Genomic DNA, 23,511 nt, shown 5'->3' with positions numbered 1-23,511 from the left:
ATCGCCTACGCCAGCCGAAAACTGCGACCCACCGAAAGGAACCCCGAGAATTACAGCTCATTTAAGTTAGAGTTCCTGGCCGTAGTATGGGCAGTCACCGAGCGCTTTAAGCATTACCTCGCTTCTTCCCGGTTCACCGTGTACACGGATAACAACCCGTTGACACACCTGGACACGGCAAGACTCGGTGCCCTGGAGCAGAGGTGGATGGCCCGTCTGTCCAACTACGAGTTCACAATCAAATACCGGGCAGGACGCTCCAATACCAACGCGGACGCCCTGTCCAGGATGCCCAACCTGCCGGACGGAGGAGAAGATCCGGAGGGACTGGAAGAAGTTGAACTCCCTGCGTTCCACCGTCATGGGACTATCCAGTATTCCCACCGGGTAAGGAGTAAGCAGGCTGCTACGTTGAACCCCTTACCCCACTACAACTGGGCGGAAACGCAAGACAGCGACCCTGCCGTCCGACTGGTGAAGGAGATGCTGACTCGGCCGGAGGCTCGCCTTGAACCAGACGCTCCGGAGGAAGCCAAACAACTATGGGCAGAGAAGAGTCGACTGTTCCTTTACAAAGGGAAGTTGTGCCGCAGAATGGTTAACTCCCGGACGCATGAATTACTCTGGCAAGTAGTGGTGCCACGAAGAGACGCAGCCATGGTGATGGAGGCATACCACGACGGAGCTGGACACTTCGGGTGGAAGAAGCTGGAGTTCCTGCTGCGCGAGCGGTTCCACTGGGTAGGCATGAGGGGAACCATCGAGAAGCGGTGCAGAGACTGTGGCCCGTGCAACCTGAGAAGGAAGGACCGTGCCAGCCAGAAGACTCCCCTGCAGTCCATCGTCACCCGGCAACCGTTGGAACTGGTAGCCTTGGATCATGTAAAACTGACCCCAAGCAGAAGTGGCTACGTCTACGCGTTAACCATCGTGGATCATTACTCCCGGTTTCTGGTTGTCGTCCCCGTCAAGGACTTAACGGCTCAAACAGCAGCTAGAGCCTTCCAGCAGCACTTTTGCCGTCCACACGGGTACCCGGACCAAGTGCTGACGGACCAGGGACCTGCCTTTGAAGCGGAGGTCTTCCAGGAATTCTGCAATCTGTATGGCTGCCGGAAGATAAGGACGACACCCTACCATCCGCAAACTAATGGACTTTGTGAGAAAATGAACCAGGTGGTAATGGATCTTCTAAAAACGTTGCCCCTGGAAGAACGCAGTCTGTGGCCTGAGAAGTTGCCCGATCTGGTGGACCTATACAACCACATCCCGGTAGGTTCCACCAACTGTACCCCGGCTTACCTAATGAGGGCAAGACCTGGTAAGTTACCTGTTGACCTGGAAATGGGAGTCCTGACACCCGAGGACACTTCACCAGAAACAGACTGGGACACAGAGAGGCAGCAGCAGTACCGGAGAGTACAGGAGAGCGTGGAGCGAAGTCTCTGTCAGGCTAGGGAAAGACAAGAGAAAATTTACAACCAGTATGCTCCCGCTGTTCCCCTGGTACCCGGAGAGCAGGTCTTGAAGAGGAAGAGACGGCTCCACAAGTTGGATGACCAGTGGGAGAAGGACCCGTACACCGTACTGCCCTCAAGCCACGAGAACCCGAAGGTTTGTACCATCAGTAAAGACGGAGGGGAAACCACAGCCATTGTATCCCGGGACCACCTGAAGAAGTGTCCCGAACAACTGAGGAACCCTGAAGAGGAACAAGAAGACCATCGACCCGTAGAGGAAAGGGAAGATATGGTTAGTACTGTGCTCGGGGACTTCCCTCGGTCTTGGACTCAAGTCAATGGTGCAGTTGTGGTACCCGTACTCACCTTCCTCCAACCAGTATCCCAAGCACCTACGGAGCAACAGGTAGAGCTGGAAGAACAGCCGGTCCAGGAGGCAGAAGACTCCACACAAGCAGAACAGGAGGATCAACCCTCTGCTTATAGTGAGCCTGCCGTACCCCTAGTGAGACAAAGAGCCGGTAGACAGCTGGCCAGTTTACCCTTGACAGCTCCTACACCCTGTAGTTCAGGGCCAGACAGTCAGCTCCGTAGGTCCACTAGGGCCACTAGAGGCCAGTTACCCGCACGCTGGAGGATTTGAAGTGTATAAATTGTTTTATTTATGTTTATCTGTGTATTGTTGCTTGTGTATAATTTTGTGTTTCCAGTTATTTTTAGGAATCCTTGGTGGATTTACCGGGAATCCTTGTACATAGTTGGAGCGTAACCCAGGATGGACTAGAGACTGTTAAGGACTCGGGGTAGGACAGACCCCTACCTGGTTACGTCTCCCTGTTTTGGTGAAATGGACACCCTGCTTTTCTTCAAAGACTACACCCGGTTACGGACATGCCGTGACCACCTTTATGTGTTTCTTCTTATTGTACTGTTATTGTTGTTATATCTTGTTAAGTTTTTCTAAAATATGTTTAGTCCCGGAGTACTAAATTTCACTAGGGGGGAATGTGGCACCCCAGGGGTCTGGTTTTCCACAGTAATGTAATGTTATGTCTGAGAGCAGGTGGGAGGTCCTTTGGTCAGGGATCCTGTGCATGCCACACCTCCTGCCCAGTCTTGGGAGGGGAAGAACTTCCCCTGTATAAACCCTGGGCTGAGGCAGGGTTAGTCAGTCAAGGAGAGTAGAGACAAGAAACAGTCACAGGAAGAAACAGCAGAAGCTCAGTGGGAGCAATACTACTACAAGTCAGGGGCTGGCAGCTGCAGAGCTCGCCCTGACTGAGAAGCTTTCTTACCGGACCCGGCGTCCGAGGCTGTGGGGACTAACTCTTACCCAGCAGCAGAAGCCGACCGGCAGGGGATTTCAGGTCCTCAGGCCCAGAAACCCGAAGGCACGGTCACACGCGTGGGACCAGCACCGCCATCGTGGAGCGGAAGCCATTAGAAGGCCCCGAGTCACCGGCCATACGGGTGAGCACCACACGGTACACTCAGGGACGTGGGCTACTTATATCCGCTTCTAGCAAGGTAGCCAGAAGAGTACAGTCAGTTTGGGAGGCCTACAACTCCGCTTGGCCAGGGGAGATCCCATCTGCTCAAGGACTGACCAGGCCCCGTTCACTAGCAAGTACTCCGGGAGGGTCTATCGTTGTTACCAGTAAAGACCCTGAATTACACCGCACCGTCTCTGAGTGGTTCCTGCTACCCCCATCATCCACATCTGCTGCCCTGAGGCCATACCCCTCCCGTTGGGGGTTATACCATCTACGCTGCACCATCCATCCACCGGCCTCAGCGGACTGTCTTGCAGCGGCAGCTCCATAGCTGCATTCAACGGGTGGCGTAGTCGTCCTACATCTACCGCTGTTACATCGCCGCTCAGTTTGACTCCCTGGGCACGGACCGGGTCACCGCCACGAGACTACAACCCTCAAGAGATCCGGCTCCGGGTAAGCTCCCGCGTGCGCAACGCAGCGCGACACAGGCCCAGGGGCGCGTCACGTCCGGTTTGCGTTTAGTTGGACTATCATTTATTTTTTAACAGGACAATGACCCCAAACACACCTCCAGGCTGTGTAAGGGCTATTTGACCAAGGAGAGTGATGGGGTGCTACGCCAGATGACCTGGACTCCACAGTCACCAGACCTGAACCCAATCGAGATGGTTTGGGGTGAGCTGGACCGCAGAGTGAAGGCAAAAGGGCCAACAAGTGCTAAGCATCTCTGGGAACTCCTTCAAGATTGTTGGAAGACCATTTCTGGTGACTACCTCTTGAAGCTCATCAAGAGAATGCCAAGAGTGTGCAAAGCAGTCATCAAAGCAAAAGGTGGCTACTTTGAAGAACCTAGAATATAAGACATATTTTCAGTTGTTTCACACTTTTTTGTTAAGTATATAATTCCACATGTGTTAATTCATAGTTTTGATGCCTTTAGTGTGAATGTACAATTTTCATAGTCATGAAAATACAGAAAAATCTTTAAATGAGAAGGTGTGTCCAAACTTTTGGTCTGTACTGTATATATCATTAATTTCCTAAGATCCACAAAAACATATATTTCCACCACCACTCAGATCAATAGTAGCGGGCTTAGGTTCTATGGGAGAGAGACTGGGTGTGTGGATAGATTTCTATCTTCAACCACTAGTACATGAAATTCCCAGCTACATTAGGGACTCTAAATTTGTGGCTACTGTATTTGAAGATTTTTCTATAGCAAGAAAATTATCACTGGCTATCATGCGATGTTATACACACGTGGTCAAAATTGTTGGTACCCCCTCGTTTAATGAAAGAAAAACCCACAATGGTCACAGAAATAACTTGAATTTGACAAAAGTAATAATACATTAAAAATCTATGAAAATGAAGCCTGGAGGCCTGGACAGAAATGATGGTACCCCTGAAAATAATGTGACAAAAGAGACGTGTCAAATTAAGTTGTGTCCACTAATTAGCATCACAGGTGTCTACAATCTTGTAATCAGTCAGTGGGCCTGTATATAGGGCTACAGATACTCACTGTGCTGTTTGGTGACATGGTGTGCACCACACTCAACATGGACTAGAGAAAGCAAAGGAAAGAGTTGACAAGCAAAGGAAAATTGATGACAAATCAAAGAGACAGATAATACAAATGGTAACAAAAGAGCCCAGGATAACTTTTAAAAAGAGATTAAAGGTGAACTTCAAGCTTAAGGAACATCATTGTCAGATCGGACCATCCGTCGTTGTTTGATCCAAAGTGGACTTCATGGGAGACCATCAAGGAGGACACCATTGTTGAAAAAGAAAATCACAAAAAAGTCAGACTGGAATTTGCCAAACTACATGTTGACAAGCCACAAAGCCTCTGGGAGAATGTCCTATGGACAGATGAGACAAAAATGGAAGTTTTTGGCAAGGCACATCAGCTCTATGTTCACAGACAGAAAAATGAAGCATATCAAGAAAAGAACACTGTCCCTACTGTGAAACATGAAGGAGGCTCTGTTATGTTCTGGGGCTGCTTTGCTGCATCTGGCACAGGGTGTCTTGAATCTGTGCAGGGTACAATGAAATCTCAAGACTATCAAGGGATTTTAGAGAGAAATTTGCTGCCCAGTGTCAGAAAGCTTGGTCTCAGCTAAAAACACCCAAGAATGGCTAAGAGGAAATCATTGGACTGTTCTGAAGTGGCTTCTATGAGCCCTGACCTAAATCCTATTGAGCATCTTTGGAAAGAGCTGAAACATGCCGTCTGGAAAAGGCAATCTTCATACACGGGACAACTGGAGCAGTTTGCTCATGAGGAGTGGGCCAAAATACCTGTCGAAAGGTGCAGGAGTCTCATTGACAGTTACAGAAATCGTTTGATTGCAGTGATTGCCTCAAAAGGTTGTTCAACAAAATATTAAGTTAAGAGTACCATCATATCTGTCAAGGCCTATTTCATGAGTTTAACTTTTTTTTTAATTCTGTGGAAGCAGAAAAGCAATGTCTGACTTTTATTTGTTAATTTTCATAGATTTTTAATTTATTATTACTTTTGTCAGATTCAAGTTATTTCTGTGACCATTGTGGGTTTTTCTTTCATTAACCCCATCATGACTGGTCAATATGGCCATGTGAGGGCTTATTTTTTTGGAGACGAGTTGTACTTTTAAACTTCATTACTAGTTTGACCCTATCGTGTACTGGAAAACGGGTAAAAAAATTCCAAGTGCGGTGAAATTGCAAAAAAAATGCAATTCCACAATTGTGTTTTTTTTTTGTTTGTTTGTTTTTCCACGTTCACTAAATGCTAAAACTGGTAATTATGAGTTTGTAGACACTAAACATGTATAGGTTCTTTTTATTTAAGTGGTAAAAAAAATTCCCAAAAAAATGGCGTAATTTTCTTAGATCCGTAGCATCTCCATTTTTCGGGATCTGGGGCCGGGCGAGGGCTTATTTTTTGCCTGACGTTTTTATTGATACCATTTTGGGGTCGATCCGATGTTTTGATCGCCCATAATTGCATTTTATTGCAATGTTGCAGCGACCAAAAAACATAATTCTGGTGTTTGGAATTTTTTTCTTGTTACGTCGTTTACCGATCGGATTAATTAATTATTTTTTTGTATTGATAGATCAGGCGATTCTGAACGCGGCGATACCAAGTGTGTGTGTGGGGTTTATTTTTTATTATTTTATTTTGAATGAGGCAAAAGGGGGGTGATTTAAACTTTTATACTTTTAATTTTTTTTTATATTTTTAAAAACTTTTTTTTTTACACTTTTTGCTTGCTTCTATAGTCTCCATAGGAGACTAGAAGCAGCAACTGTCTGATTACCTCTGCTACATAGAGGCGATGAGCAGATCCCCTCTATGTAGCAGAAATGCTCCTTTGCTATTAGCGCTGACCACTAGGTGGCGCTCATAGCAATATTTTCATGACAACCACTGGGGTCTGCTGCAGACCCCGGGTTGCCATGCCCACCCATCAGTGACCCGCGATCACATGACGGGGTCACTGATGGGCGGGGTGACACACTTCCGGCGCGGCCGTGTGAAATGCCGCTGTCAGAGATTGACAGAGGCGTTTAACTGGTTAACAGCCGCGGGTGGATCGCGATTCCACCCGAGGCTGTTGCAGGCACATGTCAGCCGTATAAATCAGCTGACATGTGCCCGGTTCAGTGTGAGCTCAGCGCTGAAGCCTGTGCTGAACTGGGGGTGATGGCCTGGGGCGTACTAATATGCCCCAGGCCAGTAAGGGGTTAATCGAGGGGTACTAACAATTTTGACCACATGTGTAGCTCTATATTCATCCATACCACACAGTGTAGCATTAACTAGCCTGAGCTATCACTTGGATACCTATAACACGTATACAGTAGAAATAAAAGATTTCATTATCATGTCAGTTAAATTTCTTCTGGATCATAATTATTTCTGCTTTGACAATCAATTTTTTTTTTTACAAAGTAAGGGAGTAAGTATGGGCAGCAAATTTTCACGTCCAATGGGAGGAGCAACACATTTACCATGAGAAAAATATTTATAGCCCAAAAAATCATATGGTACGGTCGATTTATTGACGACCTCCTCCTGATGTGGGGAGGCACACAGGAGGAGGCGTTGAAATTTGCACAAAATCCCAACAACAATGATTTCAATTTGAGATTCACACTTTGTTTTGAAACCCCATAAAACACTGTACATGGAAATTTTGGTATCAAATAACTCCTGTATTTGTGTTCTTACAAACAAGCTTTTATAAATGCCTCAAACTTCTGAGTGTGAATCAGACCTGAGCTCTAACGTGATAGAAGATGACAGTCCGGTGAAGACGGGAAACATATAGACGGCCGGTGGTGATGTAGTCAGTGACGGACTCTGGCCAAATACGTTTATAGAGCCGTAGTGGAAGATGAAGATTTTGTCCTCATCATGAAGTTGTTATTTCTCATGTCACATGTAATCAATATCTCCTGCAGTATTGATAATAGCGATTCCAGTGTTGGTAAATGAGACGAGAATTAGCAATAAGGAAGATGAGTCTATGAGAAAGGTATTCACTTGCAGATTCTGAGGAAGAAACTGCTTGTTGTCTGAGGCCTAAAATATATAGGTTTTATTACTAGATGTAAAGAAGAAAACTAGATACTGTAAAACCTAAATCTCCTCAAATGTTTCCCTTATTTTCTCCAGTAATTGTATTATTACACAGGATTTTTATGACGTTACATCTGCTCAACTTCACATTCAGGTCTCTACAATATCGAATCCTCTCAGTGAATATCTTCTATATAAGAGAATTTTCCTGAATTACGCATCAAATATGGATATGGACAGAGACAAGATGGTGGAGAGGATATTACACCTCACCCTAGAGATCCTCTTCCGGCTTACTGGAGAGGTGAGAGATTCTGATGACGTCACATTACATCATTCTTATCTATGGGAATAACAGATGGACAGAACTGGAGAGATGAGGACTCTGGAAATGTCTGTAGTGAGATTTATTAATGTCTCTCTCCATAACCAGGATTACACAGTAGTGAAGAAGACCTCTAGTGAGCGCTGTCAGGACCCTGTGTCTGAGGGATGGGGAAGACCCCTGAGCCCAATCACAGGGCCTCCACCTCACCCCCTGATACAGGAGGACAACAATGACCAGAAGATCCTAGATCTCACTTACAAGATGATTGAGCTGCTGACTGGAGAGGTGACACTGCTAGGAATGAGGAATGCTGCAACATTTTATAGTAAAGCTATGAAGGGATCAGGGGGATGACTGTATCATTGTATGTGTCAGGTTCCTATAAGATGTCAGGATGTCGCTGTCTATTTCTCCATGGAGGAGTGGGAGTATTTAGAAGGACACAAAGATCTGTTTAAGAAGGTCATGATGGAGGTTCCCCAGCCCCTCACATCACCAGGTAATAGACAGGACTAAATACACACGGCCTATAATTGTCTATATGTAAAAAATGAATTCAGTCCCTGTATGTGTTTCCTCTAGATCTATCCAGTAAGAGGACAACACCAGAGAGATGTCCCCGTCCTCTTCTTCCACAGGACTGTAAACAAGAAGATCCCAATATTCCTCAGGATCATCAGGTAGATGGAGAGAAGGTGTCATGAGATCTCTCCTGTGATGTGTAGACGGCTGTGAAGGTCTTGTGCTCAGTCTTGTTTTATCCACCAGAATTATATGGTTTATACTTATATAATGAGAATGGTGGAGATGGCTGGATTAGAGCTGATCATTAGTGATGAGCGAGTGTATTCGTTACTATTCGCACGGATAGTACGGTATTCGGGTTACTTTTTATATTGCTAGTGTTTGTGTACTCGCCTCGCTATATTCGAATGTCCCGCCCTGCAGTTTTGGCGCCTCCTTTGCAGCCACTTAACATTCTGGGCTTCTTAACCAAACGCAGTAATGCTTCAGACATCTTGGTTGTGGCATTACTGTGATTGACTGGCCACCCAGCTTCATAGGGTCTATTTAAGCCCTGTCGTCGCCATTTTGTGCACATTGCTTCTGGAGCCTGCATTCTATAAGCATAGGGAGAGATTGCTGAGCTGCTAGGGAGAGTGTTTAGGCCTCTTGATAAAACAAAAGCCCTTTTAAGGGCTACCTGCCGTGTATACTAGTTCTGTGTTTAAAGGAGCCGCTCACTAGCTCCATAATACCTTAAAAAAATAGCTCTTTTCAGAGCTGAAGACACACAACAAAGTCAGAGTACAAGGAGGGAGAGATTGTGCATTAGGTAGGGAGTGTATTAGGTAGTGTTCTTCCAGTGTCCATATTAAAACTGCTCTTGTCAGAGGCAAAGCAATATTTTTCCAGCACACACAGAAGTAGCATTTTGTGCTGCCTTTTTTTTTTTAGCACCGTTCTATTTTCCCTGCTGTTTTAGGGGTCAGAGCCTGCCTTCTGTCCATATTAGTCCACTTAAAGTGTTTCGTGCCCTACACAAAGCAGTAGTCCAAACATTTCCTACTGCCTGCAACAAAGCACGCACCAGCCCATTTTAACACTATTTTTAGGGTGTGAGCCTGCCTTCTGTCCATATTAGTCCGCTTAAAAAATCATTGAGTGCCCTACACAAAGCAGTAGTCCAATCATTTCCTACTGCCTGGTACAAAGCACGCACCAGGCCATTTTAACCACTATTTTGGCTGTGACAGCTAGCTTGACTTGTGCCATCAATATCTGAAATTCTGTCAACAAAACCCAAAATGTCAAAAAAGACTGTTGTTAAGGGACGTGTCAGTGGTGCGCGAGAAGGCACTCAGTCTGTGTCAGGTCAGAAGAAGCTTGATGCATCCACTATATTCCTGGAAAAATTTCCCGGTCTGGAACGTAAACGTGTGTGGAAGCCACAAGAGCGAGAGCAGATTCTGTCTTGGATAGCAGACGAGGCCTCTACGCATTTGTCAAGCAGCAACAAATCTTCCACCACCACACAGTCTACTGTGGATACACAGAAGGCTGGCCCATCCAATCCTGAAGCTGGTTCTCCTTCCTGCAACCATTATCAGTCATAGGAGACATATGACCTGAAGCTTGGCCACTCCAAGGGTCTGTTTGGTACGTATCCTTTGGTTGGCTCTGGACTATCACTGTGCAGCATTGAAGAGGGACAAGAGGAGGTGGCGTGCATTGATGCTTATGTATTTGAGGACCTATGGCCAGAAGAAAGACACTTGCCAGAACATAATTTTTTGTCTCCAGAGGTGGAGGCTGATGATGATGAGACACGTTTGCAATCAGGTCAGCCTACAATGTCACCTGGGAAGGAGGATGAGATGGAAGACGAGGTAGTCAATGATGAGTCCACTGATCCGACCTGGACTGTTGGCATGCATAGCCATGACATCAACACAGAGGAAGATGGATGTGTAACACCAAAACAGGCACCAAGGAGTCGTGGTTTGCCCAGAGTGAGAACTGGGTCAACTGTTCCCAAGAGCACCCCCGCTGTGCGCCAAGTAAGGGGAAGGGAGCTTTCAGCTGCTGTGTGGAATTTTATTTTTTTTCAGAAAGTCCTTCAGAGAAAAACATTGTAGTCTGTAGCATCTGCCATACCAAGTTGAGCAGAAGCCAGGGCAAAGGCAACCTACATGCTCACCATCCAAGGCTCAAGTTCGATGCTTGCAAACCTATTCAGGAGACATAAATACAAAACAAAAGACATCAGCCCACCACCTGGATATAGGAGTACTACCGGACTAAGGCACCCAGAAGGAAAACCCCTCCAGAGACAGGCTTTCATACTCCAGAGAACGTGCCTTCACCAGGTCACCTAGGATGTTCCTACAAACTTCATCTGCACTTAGGATTTTGCTCTGCATCGAAACTAAAACTCGTGCATTCCACGTGAAATACCTGACCACTACACTTAGTATGAATAAAGTGGTTCGGTCCCTTCTCCCAAGGTCTCCGAACGCTCCATAGGCCCACCCGGCATAGGATAGAGTAGCCAGCCATGGCCAACCAATGGAAGCTCCCACCCTGTTGTACACCTCTGTATTAAAGGGACAATGAAGAAGGAAGTGTTCCATGCTTTCCAGCATGTTAGCGCAAGCCTCACGGGGAGCAAATCCTGTCCTCGGAGCTCCTGTACTTCAAATTGCCCCTTACACACAGCTTACCTTGGAAGCAGCGCCAAGTCAAGTCCCAGTACTTCTTGGGGATCCTGCTAGAATTTAACAAACTCACCCCAACCTCCAGATCCCGCCGTGGGCAGTCCTTGAGGACCAATGGACTCTGAAAATGAGAAAGCAAGACCCTCCTATCGAGGAGTTTCCTCGGGAGGGACCTCACCTCCCACATTCCCAGATCCCACCGGTGGATCATTTTCAGAACCGGGGTAACATAAGCAGGGAGATGCCCATACAGTGTGCGAAGATCTTTCAATCTTCCCCCTGAAGATTGATGGCTGAAACCATCCCTTGCAGGATAATACCCATTGAGGAGCCCTCTCCTTCCAGAGGTTTGCCACGTTAACTTTCAAGAAGGTGTTCACTAGGAACACGACGGGGTTCACCATATCCAACCACCCTAGGCTCCTCATGTGGTAATTGACCTCCGGCTTGACTAGGTTCAGTCTATTCCCCCATAACATCTGGAAGAACAGACTGTAGACCCGTGTCCAGAGAGGCTTTGGAAAGACACAGACGCTGCCCAGGTAGATTAGCAAGGGGAGCAGGAAAGCTTTGCACAGGCCAACCCTTTCCCTCAGACTCAAAGACCAACCCTTCCATTGGTCCACTCTTTGGGCGACACCTTTGATTCTGCCTTCCCAGTTTTTCATGGGGTAATCACCCTGGCCGAATTCAGTGCCCAGGACTTTGGCGTGTTCTTGGGGTTCGGGGAGGGTGTCTGGAAGATCAAACCCGGGATCTCCGCCTCCCAGCCAGAGACTTTCACACTTATCCTGGTTGACCTTGGACCCCGATGCCTCCGAGTAGAGCTCCTCTTCTGACATCACCACCATTGCCTCCTCTTGCGAATAAATAAAGACGGTGACATCATCCACGTAGGCAGGCCTCTACCCTCAGGATAGCCTCCGGCGCCACCCTGCCCATCCGCACCCCTGCCAACGATCCACAATCGATCCTTCTGAGGAAGGGATCAATTGCAAAGGCATAAAGCAAAGGGCTAAGAGGACAGCCATGTCGGACACCAGATCCTACTCTGAAAGGTTGTCCAATCCACCTATTTGTTTCCATTGACTTGACTTGACTTGGTGCAACAGCTCTCCAAGGTGTGATCACACCTTTTTAGATCCAGACTAACGAGCAGATCTAATTTGATGCAGGTGTTAGTTTTGGAAATGAAAATTTACAGGGTGATTCCATTTTTTCTTCCTCAGAATTGAGTGATTCCCTCTGCTTGGTCTGAAAAAAATTACTCTTACTGGGTACCACATTTTTCATCTTGATTTCCTTTAGTATTTCTTAAAGCCCTAAATTTGCCATTTGAAATGACTTTAGTTTTGTGCCATGTCTGTGATCTGCTTTTTTTCAACAACATTAAACAACTGAATGAACATCCTCTGAGCCCAGTGGTTCCATAATTTTTGCCAGGGGTTGTACAATGGAATCGTTTAAGAGGGCCGTTGTAGATCAGTTGCTGAAAACATCACCCTCTGATAATGCTGGTGGCAGAGGTACCAGCTCTTTTCAACACCAAGGGATAATGGGGAGAGACACGAACACCAGCTCCAACGGAGGTGGGGGGAAAATGTGCCCAAATTGGGCAATTTTCAATAAACCAGCAAAACAGCAAGGGCTATCTGTGCCTTTAAAAATGCCCAGGAGGGATAAGTTGCAGAACATGGTCAAGGGTTACTTTAAGTGACCATACGTGTGTCCTTTCTGACACTTCAGTTCCCTTTAATTATTGGGTGTCTAAGCTGAACACTTGGCCCAACCTCTCTTTATATGCCTTGGAGGTGCTGGCCTGCCTGACTGCTAGTGTGGTGTCAGAGCGTGTTTTCATTTGCGCTGGGGCAATCATCACTGATAGGCGCACACGCCTCTCCACGGAAAATACAGAGAGACTTACTCTGATTAAATTCAACAAGGACTGGATATATCCACAGTTCGCAATCCCTCTAGATGAAAGCAAGCCAACCTAAATTCACCAAAAATGCAGATTCATGCTACTGCTGTTAAAGTCACCCCCTTCCATTAAAATAAGATTCCTTCCTGTGTCAACCATGACTCAGCCCATATGGCTAATCTTTTCAAACCCTATGCACATTGTACAGTGGACAAACCAGGACAGTATTCCTACTCCAGCCTAACTACTATTTGTGATTGGAGACCCTTGGGATGGTGGCTTCCTGTGTCAACCATGACTCAGCCCATTGGGCTAATTTTTACAAACCCTATGCACATTGTGCAGTGGACAAATCTGTAATGTACAGTGGTCCTACCAAACTAATATTTATCGTTGGAGGCCCTTGTCACAGGTTGTGCCACATTTTGACTGAGATAGGGGATACATATTCAATAGAAATTTACACTGACTGTTGATGACCGACTGATGGCCCTCTGAAAATTTGAATTGAGGGCCACAACTACTACAGTACTCCATCGTAGATAATGTTTGACACGGGAGGCCCTTGTCAAGGAATCTCCCTGCACTTATGACACAGCCCCCAGGAGTAATTTTTGGAAGTACGATGCACATTCTGCACTGGACCAAGTAGTACAATATCAAGAAGTCTTCTCTTCCTATATAATCTGGGGAATATTGACAATCAAAACCTCGGAGCCATTTGGAGAAGCTTCACCAACCCATCCTGGAGGGGAGCACCATAAATCCTTTGACCATTGACTTGCACAAGTGATATATTTGAGCTCATCATCCAGTTGACTAGTGCAGCTTTATTTTTCCGGTTCACTGAGTTCAGCCATACCTGTGCAGCTTTGTTTTTCCGGTTCACGGAGTTCAGCCATACCTGAGGATTGGAGGCCGTACTCACTGCTACCTTCTAGTACTCCATGTCTCTTGGCTTTTTTCTCTGTAGTCTCTGCCCCTAAATGAGTTAAATAATACAGTGAGGGCCCTACAATATGAGTAAGTGAGGGCACTCTCAGATGTACACGAGGGACCTCCAAAATCTCTAGAGTAGGGCACTTCAAAATGTATGTTACAGGGCCACACGAGGGCTCTCACAAAACTCAGCTTTCCTTGCCTACTGCAAGACCTCTGAACATTTGAATTTAGGGTCGCAGTATCACATGGTGGTGGAGGAGGAGGGTCAAGCCCAACGCTGCAATGGCCACATTGTAAACTGCTATTGAATATGTATTCCACTATCTGAGTGTCAATGATGGAGGGACCGCCCAAATGTCTAAGGAACAGCTGTCCCTCCAAAACGCATGTTACAGAGCCACCTGAGGCCTCTCAAAGGATCAACATACCTACTAGTACATTCTAGATGCAAAATCAAACCCAAAAACATTATTGCTGGAGGCACGCCAGTGCCCATGGAAATCCACAAGCACACACGTGTCAAACCAGCAACATAGCTCCAGAACACATGGACAACAAAAGACAGGAATGGAGCTTTACAAAATGCAAATAGAAAATAAATTTTATTATTGGTATAAATACATTAAAAGATACATATAGGATCCATAAGAGGGAATATGAATCATGATGTGTGCAAAAGGAGCAGAAAACCCCCCCAAAACAACAGGCCTTCAAGAGAAAGCAACGCATTGTCCACGCGAAACGCGCGTTGGGTAGGTGTTTTTTGCACTTTTTGTACTCTCCCTTTCCCCATTCGGGGAACTTTCAGCCCTTGGGTTAGTGCCTTGACTACTTTTTTGATGTTTCATTATTCAGCCTTATGTGTATCCACTTGTATTGCCTTTTGCCCACTATTGCTTCTAGATTTTGTATAGATTATGGGGTACTGTAGCAATATTCTTTGCTCCCCTGTTCATGTCTTGAGTGGTTGGGTGTGCTTAGTGTCTACTACTTGCTGTACATCATATCTTGCATTTTATGATGCCTACCTGAGGCCTGTTGTTTTGGGGGGGTTTTCTGCTCCTTTTGCACACATCATGATTCATATTCCCTCTTATGGATCCTATATGTATCTTTTAATGTATTTATACCAATAATAAAATTTATTTTCTATTTGCATTTTGTAAAGCTCCATTCCTGTCTTTTGTTAGTACGTTCTAGATGTGCTTGTAAAGTGCTGGGGAATAGCGAACTGAAAAATGATGTATGACAGAGGGACCTTCAAAATGAATAAGTCAAGGCCTTCCCAATTGTAAAAAGTGACAAAAAAAAGCCACAGCAGTATGTGTGAACAAAGGCTAAAATGGATATTGTTTGGTTTCTCTGGTTTATTTAGCCTTATATACAAGTGATTGTGCAGGAAAAACTGTTTCTTAACCTTTTTGGCCTGATAAATGCAATTTAGGTTAGGTTTGGTAGTTGTTCTTGTGTGTCTGTAAAAGTGGCGTAATACTGCGACAAACTTATTCCCAGAAACCATATGTGAGTCAGAAATGCATGCAGGCTCATTCTCCAGGCTCTTCCCATTCTGTTTCATCACTTTCCCATCCATTTGAGCCTTTTCCTCAGGCCCCCAGACCTCTTTTTAGGGTCCAGCAGAAAGTAACTCGCATTTCCCATTGACTTACATTGTACTCGCTATTCGGAACGAATACGCGAATATTACAAAGTACTCTTTACGAGTATAGCGATTACGAATATTACGGTACTCGCTCATCACTACTGATCATAGATGTGACTTCTCCATTTGTCTGTGACTTGTACAATATTTCTTTCAGGGTGAAGATCTGACCCATATTAATACTACAGAGACATATGTGAGGGGTGATGAGCGGTGTAAAGAGGAGATTCCTAAAGATAACCGTCCAGGTGAGTAGTAACCACTAAATGCAGAGAAGTCACAGATTCTTCTCAGTCACAGGCTGTGGCTGGTTTACCGGTCAAGTAGTCCAGCTGTATCACGATCGTGTGATCACCATTTTGCATCTAGACCAAAACATTGTCCTCCACCAAAAACTGTTCAAATGACTTTGGACATTGAAACTCCTCAAATGACTTTGGACATTGAAACTCCTTTTCTATAGAACTTACAACCTGGAAGATCCAACTACCAACTGAAATTAGAAGATCCTGACTCTTACCTGTCCAGATCTGTAAACTACCAATCCAAATGACAGCACATGTAGAAAGTGCTGACAAGTTAGAAAATCACTTGAAGAAAAATATTATGATGGATCTGTAAGAGAAAGCGGAGGGTAATGATGGTGCTGGCTTCCTAGATCCCTGATATCTTATTAGATGAATCTACCTTCTCTCCCTTCTGTGCTGCTGAATGTGCTCATATGATTCCTACAAGACCAGGTCCAGTCTTTATGACCAAAACTCGCTTTTATGATCGGCAACATTAAACGTGCAGTGAGGGCCTAGTGTGAATATCTGTATAATAACAACGGAGTTTCCCTTTACCCTGACTTTTCAATTTCTTTTTAAACCAAATAACTTCAAATAGATAAAGTATACAAAAAACATTACACCTGTGCCATGATATATCTCTAAGCTGTGAGTGGCTGATGGCTGTAATATACATTTATTCACGGCTGCAGGAGATATGTTGGCATGACTCAAGCCCTGGTTTCATGGATTCACTCCATGTCATAAATTATATTATCGATCGTAAAGAATTTAGATACAATTTATCCTGAAATGGGGGCACTAATACTTTCTCTACTCTTCTGGTCAGGACTCATAGTAGCTCCAACGTTCTACCATAAATAAGTGCAACTCTGGTTTAGTGTTGGAGTTCTCCCCTCCCCCCCCCTCCCCAAACATACATTCTTGTTGAGGATATAACGTGTTTTTCTATTGTCTTTTTTTTTTTTTACAGGTTAATTCTGTATGATAGTTTGATTGTGGTGGGATCGGCTTGCCTCACTTAACTCTGTAATTCCCTGGTACTCTTTCAAAAAAGGTCTCCATTGTCTCTTCCAAATGCCCGAGTTCTAAATTTAAGACATCTCAGCTCTGCACTATTATAAAATGTTCTTATTAAATGTATATTTCTTCTTGAGACTTATTTGACAGAAAATATTGGCCCTTACTATAGTTTAAATTGCCAGGAGCTACCAAGAAGCATACTCTATTTAGCCCAGAGAGGTTTCACCACTAGTTACTCTCTCTCTCTTTTGTTTTTTGATCTTTTCATTAGATGTGTTATTGTTTATAGTCAAAGTTTTGCCCATCACCCTTTAACCCCTCTACATGGATCTATACGTACACAAAGACCCCTAGGATTGGACTTAGTGTTGCCTGCTGTTCTGTGGTGTGAGATGACAAGAAGAATAGTCAGGTAGCCGGATCAGAGCCAGGAGGGCAGAGAAAATACAAAATCAGAAGACACAATAGTAGTCAGTAAACTGGCAGGGATCACAAGAAGAAACTAAGAAGAAAATACACAACACGATAGCTGAACACAGAGGACTTAACCAGCGGAGAACAAGGCTATATCGGCAGCTTCCGGCATTATGCATGAGCTTTAGTAGGGTGTGGTGCTTTCCATTTGAGTTAAGTAGGGAGTATATTTCATTTTAGAAGAGCGGATATTTCTGGATTGGTTTATGGAAGCCATGTTGCTTTTCAAGAGTTTTTGAGCCACTAATGATGTGGAAACCTCTGTTTTTCCATTGACAGACGATGGACCTGAGAGGAGGCTTGTTTTTTTGTGATATGAGTAGAAATTTTTATTGGTATAATTTTCACATATTTCATATTTGGGAGGCAGAATGAACAAACAGTTGAACACCAAACTCTAATGGTTCATGCTATGAGGTTTTCTATTAGACTGTCAACTGTCATTGTCTTGGTGAATAATTTAATATTTTTACATAACTTGCCATTTGTACCAACAGTTTAAGTAGAAATGTTCAAAAATATAAATTTCAAGAATATTTTATTCAAATATATTTTTTTTTACTTAGCAGATGACTGTACTAGGAGATCAGAGGGACAGCTGACATCTTCAATTTTCAAAACAGATGAGCTGGAGATCTCACAGGATACAATTGAAGGGAATGCTATTACTCCAAATATACCATCATCCCTTTACAGCAAAGATGTGTCATCTGATCCTTTGAAACAGGTCCTATCTTCTGATTCATTACCAACTACTAAGGAAAATCAAAGTCACAAAATAAGCATTAAAAAACTAACTGCTCCCAAAGCTAAGAAGCGATTTGCACGGTCTGAATATGGAAATAGTTTTCCCCTCAAAAAGTTTTTTCTTAAATATCAAAAAATTCACACAGCAAAGAATAGATTTTCTTGTTTCAAGTGTATGAAATGTTTTAACAAGAAAGCAAGTCTTCTTAGTCACCAAAGAACTCACACAGGAGAGAAGCCTTTTTCATGTTCAGAATGTGGGAAATGTTTTACACTGAAACCAAATTTTGTTACTCACCAGAGAACTCACACAGGAGAGAAGCCTTTTTCATGTTCAGAATGTGGGAAATATTTTACAGAGAAATCAAGCCTTATCAAACATCAGAGAATTCACACAGGGGAGAAGCCTTTTTCATGTTCAGAATGTGGGAAATATTTTACAGAGAAATCAAGTCTTATCAAACATCAGAGAATTCACACAGGGGAGAAGCCATTTTCATGTTCAGAATGTGGGAAATGTTTTAACCAGAAATCAGATCTTGTTACACATCAGAGAAATCACACAGGGGAGAAGCCTTTTTCATGTTCAGAATGTGGGAAATGTTTTTTCCGGAAAGCACATCTTGATAGACATCAGAGAATTCACACAGGGGAGAAGGCTTTTTCCTGTTCAGAATGTGGGAAATGTTTTTTCCAGAAAGCGAATCTTGATAGACATCAGAGAACTCACACAGGGGAGAAGGCTTTTTCATGTTCAGAATGTGGGAAATGTTTTAACCAGAAATCAGATCTTGTTACACATCGGAGAACTCACACAGGGGAGAAGCCTTTTTCCTGTTCAGAATGTGGGAAATGTTTTAACCAGAAATCAGAACTTGTTACACATCAGAGAACTCACACAGGGGAGAAGCCTTTTTCATGTTCAGAATGTGGGAAATGTTTTTTCCAGAAAGCGCATCTTGATAGACATCAGAGAATTCACACTGGGGAGAAGGCTTTTTCCTGTTCAGAATGTGGGAAATGTTTTTTCCAGAAAGCGCATCTTGATAGACATCAGAAAACTCACACAGGGTAGAAGGCTTTTTCATGTTCTGAATGTGGGAAATGTTTTAACCAGAAATCAGATCTTGTTACACATCAGAGAACTCACACAGGGGAGAAGCCTTTTTCCTGTTCAGAATGTGGGAAATATTTTACAGTGAAATCAAATCTTGTTAAGCACCAGAGAACTCACACAGGAGAGAAGCCTTTTTCATGTTCAGAATGTGGGAAATGTTTTAACCCGAAATCAGATCTTGTTACACATCAGAGAATTTACACAGGGGAGAAGGCTTTTTCATGTTCAGAATGTGGGAAATGATTTTTCTGGAAAGCGCATTTTGTTACACATCACAGAACTTACACCGGGAAGATGCCTTTTTCATGTTCAGAATATGGGAAATGTTTTAACAACAAATCGGCTCTTGCTAGACATCAGATAATTCACACAGGAGAAAAGGCTTTTTCATGTACAGAATGTGAGAAATGTTTTAACCAGAAATCAAATCTTCTTAGTCACCAGAGAACTCACACAGGGGAAAAGCCTTTTTCCTGTTCAGAATGTGGGAAATGTTTTAACCGGAAAGCGCATCTTGATGGACATCAGAGAAGTCACAGAGGGGAGAAGCCTTTTTTTATATCCTTAATGTGGAAAATGTTTTACTTGAAAAGACACACTTTTAGCCAGAAAAAATCTTGCTAATAAATGAGTGCGTCCTATAGACTGGAGGTAGCTTCCTGTGACCGAGAACAATGAGACGGTGTCCTTCCTGATCAGTGAGAGAACTGCTCTCTCCTCCAGCCCCACACTTATCTGACTGGTGCATAGGAGAGGAAGGTACCAGGACCTGTACAGAGGCTGCACATCCTGACTGAGCAGCTGAAGAACCTAGCTCAATGACCTTTCAGATTATGTAACACTGTTTTACATATTTTTAAAAGTTGTCAGGTTCCGCTATGAACTGAGCCATTTCTTAATGAGTTTGACCTCCTGAATTCAAATTGAACAATTGAGTTTTCCTTTTACTGCTACATATAATTAATGATAAAAGTTTCAGTACTTTGAAACATTATTATTCTTGTAAATATAGAGATGCAGAATATTTTGTTATGCCACTTTTCTGATATTTATTTAGAGAAAACTTAGAAAAATTCAAATAACTAAAACCTGTCTAAACCTTATTGCGAATTTTGAACAGTTACAGAAATTGCACTACAAAATTAGTCCTCATTCAGTGACAACTGTTTTTTGCTTGTTTCTTGTACTCCTGTATTGGATCATCTATTAAAATTATGTAATCTGCAAGCATTGATGGATTTCCTTTTTCCTTGATATCTCTTCTCCATAGCTGCAATATCTTGGTTACATCTCTCACCATCCTTGTCTCTCACTACTCCACAGTTTGGTGTAAGAAAGGTCTAGAATGTAAGAAATTAATCATTAAGGACATGTTACAGCCAAGATCCTTATATGTTTTGAGGAGAAATAACACCAACTCTTCATAGTTTCTGTATCTGCCCTTGAGTTTCCCAAAACGTTAGTTACCACAAATGCAAATCTAGACCATACAGCCTTTTCCTTGCCCTGCAACAACTGAAGAAACTCCTCATCTTGAAAAAACTTACAAATCTGAAGTCCAATAAAAACTCCTTTTATATTTGCTTCACTTAACCTTGGAAAGTTATCAATCAGATGCATGAATGCTTTTACATTTTTATCCATAGCCTTTTCAAAGTTCTTCATTAGGCCCACCTTAATAAGATTTTGTTACCACCATTGCCTAGGTGGGTCCTCAATTTCTGGATGCAGGACAGTTTACTCCCTTTCTGAAGTGAATGTCAGAGAGGCCAGTCCCTTTTTTTTGTAGCAATATTCTCTTGCATGACTATCCCACTTACACGGAAAGCAGCAGTACTTTCATGCAACAACCCTGATGACATATGTGGACAAGCAGATGTAGGAGCTTGTAAAGATCTGAGTTTGTTGGTTGTAAGTAATCACCTTGACATGTTAACGATGCAACAATATTTTATGGATCACAGCCACGGTAACAAAGCAATTCCAAGTAAATTGCCAAAGTACCGTTCTCTCAGTCCTCAAATTCCCAATCTGGGTTCAGTAGTTCCACTGCCTTTGTATAAGGCCATACTCACTGTCTCCCAACTTTTGGTTGGCCCACAGATTTCGTATCTCCAGCCACTATAGTCTGTAGCCACAGTTCATGATCCTCTAGACGGCAGATAAAACGATGAAAGCACGCGTATCTCGTAGCAGCAGTCCTTGTAAGAAAGTGTAAATCCAAACGACATAATCCATAATGGTAACATGTTTATCCATTCATCCTTCCAAGTCCACGGTCTCCATCCTCTTCCTTTCAATTCTTCCACACAACTCTCCCTAAAAAATGTCCTTTCTTCCACTGGGCTCAGTCCCCTCCCAGGTCAGAAGTGATCACACCCTCCCCCTTAAACATTCACTGTTAGCTAAAAACATTGAAGAATAGTCTAGAAGCCTTCATCTGAGACTGCATGTAAGACCCCCTGTGATGACTACTCCACTTTGTCTCAATCTACACTCACCTAATCAGATTATTGGCTGTTGAGACAATGGACTCCTGAGATAAAGATGAGATTAGTGGAATGCTGGACATTTTACAAGTGAATCTAGTGCACATACTGACAAGTCAGCAGAACTATATAAAATATAACAAGAAAATCACTAATACACAATAATAATATTAACAAAAATGGTGGTTCATTGCTGGAAAAGTATTAGTCTTTAGAAAGTGGGCAGCTCCTCACAGACAGAGCTCCTGATGAGCATCTAGCTATTTATCCTATATAAGACCTGACGACCATCCTGAAAATCGTCATACATCTACCAGTTAACTTTCTGAGTGTGGAGGTACTTTGCTACAGGGGAAAAAAATGACCAGGAAAAGCCACATAAAGACTGTGGGACAAGCAGGCTCTCCGCTCAAAGATGACACCACGGTTGTCACGCTGGAGACAGATTGAGCAGGGGAGACGAGGCAGAGGGAAGTGGTGGCCAGGCTGTAGCAATTTTCCTGAACAGAAACACAGGTCTCATCAGGTGACAGTGGCCTTCTTATAGCAGCTACCCCACACCTGTGCACGGGCTCCAAGTAGAGGAGTTGGGTGTGCAGGAGATGGGAGAGGCAGCCACATTGAAGGGGATGAAAAGACCACAAAATTGCATGTGGTCTTTTCATCCCCGATGTCCTAATCTGCACCAATGGGACATACATGTACCTGAGGAACCTACTTTAAAAGACGTTTTCATTGCAGTGGTACATTGTAAATTCTCTCCATCTGCTTTCAATGTACATTTTGGTGGTCTTAAAGATGAGATAGCAGGTATACGACACAAACTGCAGAAAATAGAGCAGGGGCAGTGGAAGGCAGATTCAGCGCCATTGAGGACCAGATAGCCAATGCAAGCAAGGAGAACAGGCTTGCAGAATAGCAAATATCAGCACAGCTGGCAGAAACAGATGATCTTGAAAATAGGTCAAGGCTCAATGATATACCACTTATTGGTGTACCTGAAAATATAGAAGGCTCCTTTCCTACTGAATTCTTTGAAAACTGGCTGAAATTAATAATCAGGCTTGAAACCTTAATCCTCCTATAAGCTGTAGAACGAGCTCATAGGGTGCTCATCTTCCTCCTGGGCTTCCACAAAGACCTGTGCTGGCTAAAGTTTTACACTACCTGGACAGAGATATTATCCTGCAACAGGCAAGGGATCACCCAGATGTAACAATCAATGGGTCCAAAATCTAGATCTTTCCAGATTATTCTATAGAAGTGCAGAAACAAAGAGACAGATTAATTGATATAAAAAAACATCTGAGAGATCTGCACGTTCCATATTCAATTATTATATTTAATAAACTTTTCTGAATTGACGTCTTCAATAAACCATCCGCACAGGAATTATCCACAAATTTCTCCACATCCTGATATTCATCGGTTTTTGACAAACCCATGGATCTGCAGCAGCTGAACATCAAACTTAAAACGCCAAAGAAAAGAATACGGATCAGGTTAGCACAATCTGATACAAATACTCTTAAATGTTTGTTGGGTAAGACCCTATTTGCGCTACTTTCTCCCTAGTGTTTTATCTTGGATACAGCAGCAGTACATTGGAATCGGCTCCCGGTCTGGCAATTGTCAAAGGAGATCCCGGCTGCAGAGGGAATTGTCTATATATCTACATCATGGAATACTTTTACAATCGACTATCATCAAGGGAACGGCTCATGTTACAAACTATTAGACAAACAGAAGGATCCATTATGG

General features: G+C 43.6%; 1 pseudogene; it reads left to right on the top strand.

The window, feature by feature from the left end:
* The window catches only part of LOC141191651 (uncharacterized), a 147,852-nt pseudogene that overhangs the window by 17,290 nt on the left and 107,051 nt on the right, over positions 1–23,511 (top strand).

Source organism: Phyllobates terribilis, unplaced genomic scaffold (genome assembly GCF_046119375.1).
Source record: "Phyllobates terribilis strain yellow unplaced genomic scaffold, ASM4611937v1 Scaffold_49__1_contigs__length_9717188, whole genome shotgun sequence".
Classification (NCBI taxonomy): domain Eukaryota; kingdom Metazoa; phylum Chordata; class Amphibia; order Anura; family Dendrobatidae; genus Phyllobates; species Phyllobates terribilis.
This window is presented reverse-complemented; position numbering and strand designations above follow the sequence as displayed.